We start from the raw sequence: 12,354 nt of genomic DNA on the forward strand, positions 1-12,354 counted from the left end.
CTTCAGCCTAGACTGAAATCACACCTGTATAGCATCTAATCTTGCATCTGTACTTTGTCATGACTCTAAGAGAGAAGCAACACTTTTGAGAATTCAGGTATCTGCCAAGAGTCCCAGCATGTTCACCACACTTCTCCACCAAATAATCAATAGCAGTTACACATCACCATATTAATACTTGTTAATGAGATCAGGACCAAAATCAGCACAACACAAATACAGACAGTGAAAAAGCCTCTAAACCACAAAGTTTATTTCCACAACTGTGAACAAATACCCACTATATCAGTATGCCTCAGCTTCCACTGTAACAATATTTCTCTTAACATGAGTATTTCCAAAACTTTACTGACACCAGAGTTTTGTCCATAGCTGCAGTAATTTAAAATGCAATGAGTTGCTATTCTCTAATTAAGATTTATTTCTCTGCACCTGAATTCTTAAAATTTACAACACTCACTTTAAATTTAAAAACATACACTGACAGGCCACCTCACTGCACATAAAATTATTATTTATGCTGGGTTTAAAATATGAACTCACTTCATTAACAGCGAGAAATTAATTTGTTGTGCCACATATATTTAATGGAATATAAAAATATGTATTTCATATTTCAATGCACTTCCAATTTACTCATGTCATTAGCATTTATGAAACAATTAAGAATCCTTATGATGGGGGAAAAAAGATTATTCCAAAGGAAAAAAAACCAAACCAAAACAAAAACTTAACACTTGGAACAATTACTTTACCCACCACTCAACAGAGCAGCAGTTAATTGGTCAGAACACTGATGACTACATTATTATGAGGAAATAATGGGCCTAATTAGTTTGCAAGAAAAATTAAAATTGGAGCTACCCAAAACTGAAACAAGCTTAGGATTTCTGGGCCAACATTCATAAAATTGCAAAGCAAAACCAACAGAAAAGTAATTTTTCAAAACATGTACCAGGATCTCATGTATTAACTTTTTCAAAGGGCTGGACAATGGTGCATGGGTTAAGTGATTAAAAAGGAGGCCTCACTGCTGCACTTACGGAGGAAGAAACAATGCTACTTCCCACACTACAAACACCATCCCAGCTTTCCCTGAAGGTCTTCCATTTCAGGAACTAGTAAGAATTCTTGACTTTCACTCCATCAGAACTATTGTTCTGCAACACTTCTGTATACCTAGTAAATACAAAAATACAGGCATATTGCCTTTAAGTTTACTATTTCATTAGAAGCAGAAAGCAGCTCTCCTACAGAGTGCAACTCTCCGCCTCTTCACCATGCCAATGACCTACTTTGGGGGAGCAGGGTGTCCCAGCAATGAGCAACCAGCACCTTACACCAGGTCTGACTAAACTAACCACAACATGGCAGCAGTGAACATGGCAGTTTCACTGTTTCCAGGATCAAAAAACTCCTTCAAACACCTCTAATAAATCCCCAACACCAATTCCCCTTCCTCAAAACACGGTGGGCGTTGGGAATATCCATAGCTTAGAAACTGTCGGTCCCTCGATACAAACAGAAAGTATTTTTCTAAAACATCCTCCTTGGATTCAAAGTTACCTCGGTTTTGATTTCAAACCTGTGGCAAGTAAACTGATACAGCACCTGTCTCCATGAGTCTGGAAGGAGCTTTTACGCTCAAAGAGAAAGAAAAATGCAGATCCACCGGGTAGTTTTGCTGCTGCTCAAGACCACTAGCAGCAAACAAAGCTATCTGGGTATCACTTTTCGAGTCACTTCTGTTATAGTTTCTACTGAGGAAAGCCATCAGTGCCCCAAAGGATTAACATACCAACAGCAACACAAGACACAAAAAACAAAGGCTGAAAAAGAAGCAGAAGTCACTGACCTCATCCCTTTCTTTAGCAAACAGAAGATGTGAGGTGACACATAAGAGAGCAAACACCTTTCCTTACGCTTCCAGATTGCTAGCCAGGAAACTAGAGAAGAAAAAGAGAGGAAGGCAAGATAATGAAGTTCCCTTTCCACTGAGATAAGAAGCCAAAGGTTGAAGTTTTAAATTTATCATATATTCAGTAGTGAGGATGCAATAAAAAGGATCATCCAGACAATCAAGGACTAACGCTGCTGCTTTCGGAAAAATACAGCAGCAAAGATTGTGCGTATCATCTTATCACAACAGCAATCAGAAATGTCAGCTGGTAGAAGTAGGAGGCAAATGCGACAGCTAATGTTGTAATGACAGAACAACAGCAACAAGAGCTAACATTATAATGAATCTGTATCTGTTTCATGGCCTATATAAAAATATTTGCTAATTACAGCCTCGATCTTCGTGGTACAGGTGCCTTCTATGGCTACATTTATTCACTGTTCCCAAAAGTGACATCTTTTATCAAAGTCACAAGAAGAAAGTCAGTTACAAAGACAAAGCAATCTGCTTAACTCCTTAATGTGACATGGGCGAGACAGGATTTCAATTTCCGTAGTTGTGAAATCAGTATTTCTAAGAAGCAACATTACTTCAGAAGTTAAAATCCTAAAAATTAAAACATTGAACCATTAACATCATGTGTCTGCTGCTGACTGCTTCAGATACCTAAAAAGCAGTGGCAAACAAGTACTTTTAAAGAGAAATCTTTATAATCTCCTCCCCAGTGAGCCCTTTCAAATGCCTCCATATTAAGTTACCAGTCCAAACTCTCAATGATACAAACCACGCGTGGTTAGGCCATGAAAATTTGTTTTCACAAAGGTCACTACCCCGTTTCATGAAAGCCAAATTAATTCTCCCACGTCGAGCCCCTTGAAGAGTAGCGGTATGTTCCTCAGAAACAAAAATTGCTTCACGGGAAGCGGAAGAAAGGCTGTTCAAGGCAGAAAACGCTGTAAATTCTTGCCGACGTTCAGTCAACATTCAACTTTTAAAGTAACAAAAGGTTTGACTTTGCGTTACAAAAACAAGGCAGTTCCGAGGTAAATGCTACATGAAATTGACGAAATAACTCAGATGCACGCAGAGGGCCATGTTCACTGTAAACAAACAACTGCAGGTGATGTTAGCATGGGAACAAAAGTCGAGAAGCATTCACATTATCCAGTCTCAGGTCAGACCTGAATTACAAACCTGAATCCCGATTTGTCACCCTGATCCGAGTTGGGCCACAGTGCTAACCCTGCCAGCAAGGAGTAGCTGTTAGCCTGGGCACACTTTTAATTAAAAAGAGGGCGAAAATACGTACAAGCTTCAGTAATTTTCTTCCCAAAACACCCAGGGATGCGCTTCACTGAACAGCCAGTATTCAAGGTGTAATTTTACCTTTATATCCTTTACCTACACTGCCATCGACCGGGGCCACAGTGCACGGCGCTCCACGAGAAAATCCCCGGCCTCAGCTCTACTAAAGTCGCAAATCGAGGACGGAAACAGAAAAGGACTCGAGCGGGCGGAGGGGCCGCGTCCTCGCCGCAGCCCTGTGTGTGCCCGCCCGCCGGTGCCGGTGCCCGTGCGGGGCGGCGGCGCTCCCGCTCCACCCGGGAAACTTTCCGGCTGCGCCGCGCTCCGGCCGGAGGCGCTGCCCGCCTTCCCCTCCCCGCGCTGTTGCCGCGGCCCCGGAGCCGCCGCCTCCATTCTCCGGGGTGTCCCGGCCCGGCGCTGCCCCCAGCCAAGTGGCACAAAGCGGCGGCTGTCACACACACACACAACACACAGGAGCAGCAACTCGGGAGGATGAGGAGGAGCCGCCCCCGCGCCCCCCCCAACCCCCCACCGCAGCTGGACGTGGCACACGGACACCTCCTCCCGCTCCGGGCCCCCCGTGACGCCCCCGGCAGGTACCGGCCCCCCCGGCGGGGCGGTCACGGAGCCTCGACCGCCCAGGTGACACCCGCCCTGCCCCCGCTCCCGGCGCCCCTTCCCCGCGTCGCCTCCCGCGGCCGCTACAAGTTTGCAGCGGGCCCCGGCCCCCGCCCCGGCCCCATCCCCGTCCCGCCCGCGGCCGCGCTCACCTCCTGCCGGCCGGCGGCGAGCGGAGCGGGGCGGGCGGTGGTGGGGAGGCTCCCAGCTCAGGCGGGCTTCGCTTCTTTGTCTCCTCGGCGGCGGCGGAGCCCGCTCGCTCCCCCCTCCGCTTCCCTCTGCCCTTCCCCGGGCGGATGCGGGCCGCGTCCTCCGAGAGGGGCCGGCTGGCTCCCCCCCCTTCCCCTTCCTCCTTCTTCTACTCCTGCGCTCTTCACCGGACGCGCCCAAGGCCCTGGCCCTCGGCGGGGGCAGCGGTGGCGGCAGCTCCGCTCCCTGCCTTCCCTCTGCCTGCTGCGCCCGGCGGCGGCGGCGGCTGCGGCCCCTCCCCCGCGAACCGCCCGCCCCCCCCGGCAAGGCACAGCCCCCGCCCCCGCCCTGCCCTTCCTGCCGCTGCCGCTGCCGGGATCGTGCGGGAGGAGCTCTCTGGACTCCCCCTCGCTTGGCGGGAGGGCCGCTGCTCCCCCGCCCCACCGCAGGAAGGACGGGCGGGAATGGCCCGGGCGGCTCCTTCCCCTCCGCGGGCAGACGGGTCCGGCACCGCGGGGCGGAGCAACGGGGGCCCTGCCCTGTAGGAGCGCCCTGACACCTCCTCCCTTCCTGGGCGCCCTCCAGCCGCGTGAGACCCGGCACTCCCCGGGAAGCTACCCCGCTGAGAGCGGACGCGCCCGGGGAAAGTCCTGGCGAACGCTTACAGAACCGGGGATGGGGAGACGCCGCGCCTCCGGGCTGGGCCGGGGGGAGCGCCCGGAGCGGGGAGGGGCCGCGCCGGGGATCGCGCCGGGAGTGCCGCGGAGCGGCCGCTGCCGCCGGGGAATTTCCAGCCGCGGTGTCAGGGAGCCTCCATCACCCATTTTCCATGGGGCGGCCGCAGCCCCAGCAGTTCCTGGCCCCTTTTTTCCCCTCCCGCCCCGCGGCGAAGTTTCAACCCCACCGCCCCGCGTCCCAGCGGGCTCGGGCGGGGGTTGGTGTTCAGCAGCTCGGAATGGACCTGCCCAGGTGCTGTGCCCTCCAGAGAGGGTGGCGGGCACGGCAGCCACCCCAAGCCACAGAATCACAGAATGTCCTCAATTGGTAGGGACCCACAAAGACTGCCGAGTCTAACTCAGCCCAGCACGGGACAGCCCCAGGAGTCACACCATGTGCCTGAAAGCGTTGTCCAAACGTTACTTGAACTGTGTTAGGCTTGGTGCTGTGACCATTTTCCTGGGGAGCCTGTTCCAGCACTGAGCCACTATCTGGGTGGAGAACCTTTTTTCTACTTTCTAACCTAAACGTCCCCTGACACAACGTCAGGCCATTCCCTCGGGCAAGTAGTCCTTTTCTTCCCGAACAGAGCTCCGTCCATGGGCGCGTGGCACAAGGCCCCGCAGCGGCCCCGGTCTCAGTGGGAATGGCAAGTGCCTTGGTCCTGCCAGCCCCGGTGGCTTACTCCCCGCTCAGAAGTGTCTCTGGGCTGTGGGTAAAGGGAAAGGTCATCCCTCTGGAGTTCAGATTATAAACCGGTGCTGCAGGGGTGATGGTGGGGAAGCCTCTCTGAAAGGTTGTAAAACCATTAACCCTTTGCAACGTGGCACCTTCCAGGGAGAATAGAGTGGCATGTTGCCCATACTGCTTCAGCCTCTCCTCGAGAGACATTTCCTGGCTTGGGGGGCAAGGCTAGGCAACACCACCTTTTCCAAATCTAAAGACAGCAGCCTCACTGTCTTATGTTCTCTGACCAAGCCAAAGCTAGCAGGGAGATCCTGGGACAAAGATTTTACACTCCTTAGACAGGATGATTAAAAAATGTGTGCTTGGCAATCTTTCCATACTTCTGCTTAAAATAGTTTAGAAATCCTAAAATAACTCCTTCTTCCCTGTGTTAACTTTTACAAATTTTCGCAGCATTTAATTGATGGTTTGGGAAGCCCCAAGCACTTTTCACTTGCCTGTGAGATAAGCCTGAAAGGGAAATGCAGCCACTTCTTAAAAAAAAAAAAACAAAAAAACCCAAAACTTGCATACACCTCAGGGAGTAACATAAAGCCCCTTTCCTGGTTTTTTGTGCATGCGTTTGACTTTGATTCAGAGAGGTGTTAATCTTCCTTTTGAAATAATAATCTGACCATGCTTTTTTAGAGCTGGAAAATGTTTGGGGTCCCTGCTGCCTCTGCTTCACAGCATGGTCAGGCCTCACTCCAGCCTACAGAGGCTTAGGCTGAATGTAAATGGGATCGGTCATCCAAGGACTTGCAGATAAAAGTCTGTTGTTTCTGGAACAAAATGCACCATGGGAGTGATAAAGGAGAGGTGAATTATCCCTCTCTCCTTTGCATTTGTAATACACAGTTAGGTTTCAGCCTCAGTTTTGTCCCTTCTTACCACACCCTTGCTAGTGCCATCCTGCAGTAAGCCCTCCACTTTGTTGTTTTCTCATACAGCAATGAGGATGTCCAAGGGAAGGTGACATGAACCCGGTAAGGTTTCCAGTCTAAGTTAGACCTCCCGTGTGTTTGGAACCATAAGCTGTTGAGTGAGCAGTAGATCTCAAAGCTTTCCAGGTATCTGAAGAAAAATGATACCTAACTTCCAGCAGATTAATGCTAATAGGATTTACAGAAGAAGAATGTTTTAGGGAGGGATTTGGATGAATACATTGTCTTCAGGCAAAGAACTAATTTAAGGACTCTGAAGCATACTGTTGTTAAATATACCTAATTACGTTAAGCAGCAATCCATTAAAGCTGTTGTTTCCAAACTGTGGCTTATGACAAGTAGAAGACACCATAGAAAGGGTTTCCAAAGGTTTGTATGTTGAAAGATGTTTTCACTGCCTGTCTGCTGAACAGATCCTTCCCAGCAAAAATGACCAAGATGTTGCCCTGAGTAGTATTTCAACACATTGAGCCTACTGAAATATTAATGTACACCTTTTGAAATGTCATAATTAGCTGTTATCTCTGAAATAACTGTTATTAACAAGAGCTAGCTGCTTGTGATTTGAGTGAGAATTACTTTCTATATATAAGAAGATGATAAATTTGGGGGAGTCTGCACAGAAGTGAAAGCGGTACATTATGTGGCCGGCACACTGTTTTGTATAAAGAAAGTAAATATGCAAAGCATGCACTTTTGCATATGCATAAGAGTGGTGCAGTCCTTAGGAAAATATATACACAGGAGAGAAGAGCAGGAATATTTTTCCCAGCTTAAGGCCGTAACTATAGCAAAAATAAAAGAAAAATGGTTAAGCAGTAGAAATAAGCATCTGTCTTTGGTAGAGAAACCACCTGCCTCATACTGGTGCTTCAAACAGGATTACATGCAAACACCAAAGCCAGAGCTTGTGTGACAGACCTATTTTTCTATTATGTAATGGCAGTCAATTCATCTTGATGTTTGTCTCTTGCACAAGAGGCTAAAAATATTATATTGTGTCTTTTGGCTTGAATTTATTTTTCTTCGCCTTTCTTTTTTTATGACTACCCATTGTCTGACCCCAATGTGATGCTGCTTGTGCTTTGCCACCCACCTAGCAGAGCAGTGCCTTCCACAGGATGGACACACAACCATAATCTCCACCACAGATCCCAGCCATACAGATCCAAACCACAGTAATGTATGTTCACCTGTTGTGGCAAGGAGGTGCCTAATACCTCCCAGATGCAGTTCCTTCCACCTTCTGCACAAATACCTGATCTTTTCTTCAATGGCATCAGGTTTTGTCACCAGCTGTTCTATCTAGAGTATGAGCTAATACCTGCTCACATAGGCCACCGGGAGACATTTTGGCAGGGATGTGAGACAGAGGAACTGGTAAGTTGTTTGAAAATCTGGGAAACGGCATTGTCTAGTTCAGATGAGGACAGCAAAAGTGTTTTGTCACTCTGTGTTAGCCCAGTGGGGAGAAAATATACCTAAATCTAAATTAATAGTGATTGGACTCGATCTGAGAGGTCTTTTCCAACATAATTGATTTTGTGATTCTGTGATTGACCTGTTTTAAAAATTGCTACTCCTGCTTTTCAAAACTGCCTTTTAAAGGTATTGATAATCTAATAAACTCCATTTATATACATGACGTTTTTAATACTGTGTCACTCACAAATGGAAGGGTAAAGAAACCCTGGATATTCTGGGGAAAAAAAAGTCATTTTTAATTCTCTGTAATCTGAAAAACGAGTTCATTTTAATAACACCTTGCAGAAGACTACCCAGCTTACTCTTCTGTTAGTATTAAAATGGTGAAAGCAGTGTTAGTGTCTTTTCTCTAAAAAAAAAAAAAAGGGTTTGCATCACTATGCATCTAGTATCTGCTTAAAACATATGCTCAATTCCCATGCAGATGAGGGGGAATTATATGACCACTACCAGGGGAGAATAGATCCCAAATACTCATTTACTTACTGCTGAGTCACTTAAGTATATTTGCACTATGATTCTAATTCAGCCTGACGGTAAGGCAGCTGCTTTTCTCACTTGCTGTATGGCTGCTGCATCTTCAATGACATTTATGAAAAACGTTGAGGGGAAGAACGTGTCCTTAGAGCTCAAAATGCATCCAAATTCTTCTATTCAATGGACCAAAGCCCCCCAAAGGTGCTGTAAAACTGCAGGCTAAATCTATCAGCAGATCACATTTTACTAGGACAAATTCTATCATTATCTTTTGTAGACAGTTGCTGAGATTCAAAATATTTATGTAAGGAAAACAAACCGGTGTTTTGGGCTTTGGAAATGTCAAGGCCCTTGATTCTTCTGTTTATTTAAAAGTGAAAGTGTGCTGAGGGACATCTTTTGAACTCTATTCAAAGGTTAAAACTGATCTTTCATACAGTTTTGAAATTCAAAATACTGCTGATAAATGTTTTGCTTTTGCTGTGTAATCTCCAATTTGCAATTAAATACCAAATTATGTCCAGAGCTGGCTGCTCTGCACACTGCAGAGACACAGGCATTGCATCTTCCAGCCATGAGGTGCAGCCATTACAAGGGAGGAGGGCAACTCCCTGTCATAGCAGGGCCATGCAACAGTTCAGAGCCAGTGGTGCAGGAAGAATAGAGAATCCCACTGCTGTGGTAGGTTATTTCAGCAAAATGTAATTGCCTAAACTGAACTTTGCTCAGGACTGCCGGCTGATACTCCACTCTCTTGGGGAAAAAAACATGCAGGGAGGGGCAAGAGAAGTGAAACAGAAGTTATCTCTTGGAGAGCCACCGGGCTGCATCACCAGTGTGTGGGTTGCGTAAGTCCAGGGACCATTGCGTTCTTTGCTTGGGAGGAACATTCTTCAAGTGTATGTAGTTGTTTACTGATGGAGGAAAGCTTATCCTATGGACCCTCAAACTGGCCAAGCTCCATGACAGCCTCCTTGGGGACCCAACAGCCACAACCTGGCAGCCTTTGTGTGTATGAGCAGGATTTCTCTGGCTTGTCCCAGCCTGACAGGCAGCCATGGTCTGGAAATATGGACAAAGTGACTTGCTGCAGATCCATAGATGCGTTTGTGGATTCTGCCAACCCAAGAGCCTGGGCAAATGGAGCAGAGGCATGGTGACACTGATTTGAGCAAGAGATTGAAAAAGCAGCTACAAGTTTTGAGTGAAGGCAACACAACAATCCTGTAACATCACGCTGGCTTGGGTTTAATTTCCCGCTTGGCTCTACTGTGTGTCTACAGCCTTAATTATCAACTTCCTATTCAAGAGTTGACTTCACTCTTTAGAGGTCTAGCTGGTGTCAGAGTTTCACAAGCTAACAGTACTGTAGTTAACTGCAGAGAAGAAAAGAAATGCTCTTCATTAGCTTTCCTAATTTTTTTCTCATAACTGATGACAAATCATAGGCCCTGCCTTTGAAAACTGTATTTCCAATTATTGTAATTGTTACACAAAATATTTTGCATTTCTCAGAACACCAATTCCAAGAAGCATAAGATTATGCAAAGGGCACAACCTTCAAAACAATGTTTTCATCTTTCATGACTGCCAGGGAAAGTCTGGAAGCCTGATCCCTGTGAACATAGAAACCTGTAGATAAAAGAAAAATCAATGTGCTTTTAAATCAGGATTTTACATTAGTCCTGAGGACTTCACTGTCACTGTCCAAGCTCGCTCGGCCGTGGCAGATGGACCTCAGGACTTAAACGGTGGGGCCAGTTCTGTGCATGCTGAGCCTCACCTAAAATCCACTGCGCAGGCTGGAAGGGCACACCCATGTGGGGGGACAGCCCTTCCCAAATCTTCGTTCGCGAAGATGAGCCACACACACACACATTAGTTTTATGATTGGTGTCCCGATTGAATTTTTGAATGTTTGAGGTTGATGATTCTGAATTAGGTCAGGCAGTGTAAGTAATTTTCTGCTATTATATGCTGGCATGAATTTTACCTTCGTGCAACATTTTCTATTTGAATGGGTAATGCAGACTCTTACCGATCACTACACAGGGGTTTAGGCTACAGTCTAGACAGATGTACAATCCATGCAGATCAAACATCATCTACAATCTACATGGCTCACAGCCAAACCTGATTTTTTTTCCTGGTTCAAAAAATACAAAAGTGTAATCTGTATTTTACTTTTCAAACCAAAATTAAAATACAAAAACCACCATAACAGTAGGGTGATCACTAGATGATTTTCCCTGCATCTGCTTGATCTACAGTAACAGGACACAAAAAACAATGGGCACACTGTAACAAACCAAGACTCCACCTGCTCCTGATGAAAAATTTAACTTCAAGATGTATTGTATGGTCAGTCTTTAACCTACCTTCTTAATGTTACAGAGCTTATGATCTCTACGCTTAACAAATGAACTCATCACTGTTCTCTAATGGGAAATAGGTTTAAAAATATGCAAAAATGTGTGACTTTAAAACCAGCATTTGGATATACAAGAAGAGGGACCACTGTTTCCAGTAGAACTGGTATGCAATTATTGTAAAATATGGTGTACTCTGGTATTTTGCTGTCACTCAGCAAATAACCTCAGTCACCACTGTGGAATTAATTGAATAGTACATCAGTACAATCAATTGCTGCTCAAACTAATTAAAATTAGAATTAGCTGAGAGAAAAATAGTGTGAAGAACTAATATGGTTGAAAGAGAAATTCTTCTGTGACTCCATCAGTTATAATTGAAATTGCTGAACGATTATACATAATAAAAAAACTGAATACCAGACAGCAATATAAAAATCACTGGTCAAATACAAATATTATATAAAAGAATCTGGAAACACTAAATTCTTAAATCAGAGATTGAGAAAATTTTAACTATACAAAATTATAAATATGAGTTGTTAACTGAAACAAAGTAAAATTTATTTTAAAGATTGATTGTATTACAATTAGTTCTTTTAAGGAGCAGACAGTTTTCAGTAGTGATGAAGAATCTTGGGGAAAGAAATCAGGTTTGAAAATACATATAGGGGTTTCTTGGGTTGGGTAGGGCTTTTTAGCTTTAAAGCAATTCCTTTTTAAGCAGCTATTGCAGAGACAGCAACACAGCAATAGCAAATGGCTGAGCATATGTAACCTCAGATGTGCTTCACTACCATTCTTTTAGCTGATCTCTATTACATACAAGTATTGTCTAGACAGGAAAAATAATTCAGAAATCATTGTTCCCAGCCTTTGTTTTCTGTCTGTCACTGTCATCCCAGTGCTGTATGGCTTTAGCGTAGTCAGTAAAGCTTTGGTATTCCTGTTTTTTATACGTTTATAGTAATAGTTCACTGGAATGATGGAGGGATAATTTGTAGATGTAAAACACAGAAGGCATCATATACAGTTGGTATGTTTTACTGTTATGACTCACAGCAGCAAAGTCAGTTCTGATTTAGCTGAAAAATCCAGTACTCAAATGAAACATATCAGGTGGTATTATTTCTTCAACAGATACTGAATGGAGCAGTTGTGTTTATAGTTTTGGCACTCATTAGCCAAACACCTTTGTCCTACTAACCCAAGTCACTACATGTTTATCTGTAGTCTGTGAACATACATGGGCCTATGAAGCAAAGGACTCTGGATGAGCATCTGAGTCAGTGCCATCTGCCAAATATAGAAGCAATTTCTACTCTTAGCAAGAAATAGTCTATTTCAGACCAACAGTCTGCACAGTTATCCAAATTCCCAATTTAAAATATTGCCACTTTTTCAATGCCAAACCTCTCTTGAGTGGAGATTGCTTGCCATAGCTGTGAACACCTGCCAGACAAGAGGCACAGTGAGCAGGAAGCCACGTGCTGCTCATCTGCCATTGGAAAATGCAGTGGTCTAAGGAAAAGAGTTATTTGACCCATTACTAACAATCAGGTCTGTTCAAAATTACCCACACTTTGACTTTCTGCAGAGCTCAACACCGCAATATCCTGCTGC

General features: G+C 45.3%; 1 protein-coding gene across 2 annotated transcripts in view; it reads right to left on the minus strand.

Moving 5' to 3' along the window:
- Positions 1 to 4,321, minus strand: part of NCK2 (NCK adaptor protein 2) — an 86,248-nt gene extending 81,927 nt beyond the window's left edge. For both annotated transcript variants that reach the window (XM_071576364.1, XM_071576187.1), the window contains exon 1: positions 3,976 to 4,321. The gene's annotated coding sequence lies outside the window, so the exon portion shown is untranslated. The remainder of the gene's footprint in view (positions 1 to 3,975) is intronic.
- Between the last annotated feature and the right edge of the window lie 8,033 nt (positions 4,322 to 12,354).

This window comes from Pithys albifrons, chromosome 1, assembly GCF_047495875.1.
Source record: "Pithys albifrons albifrons isolate INPA30051 chromosome 1, PitAlb_v1, whole genome shotgun sequence".
NCBI classification, from domain to species: domain Eukaryota; kingdom Metazoa; phylum Chordata; class Aves; order Passeriformes; family Thamnophilidae; genus Pithys; species Pithys albifrons.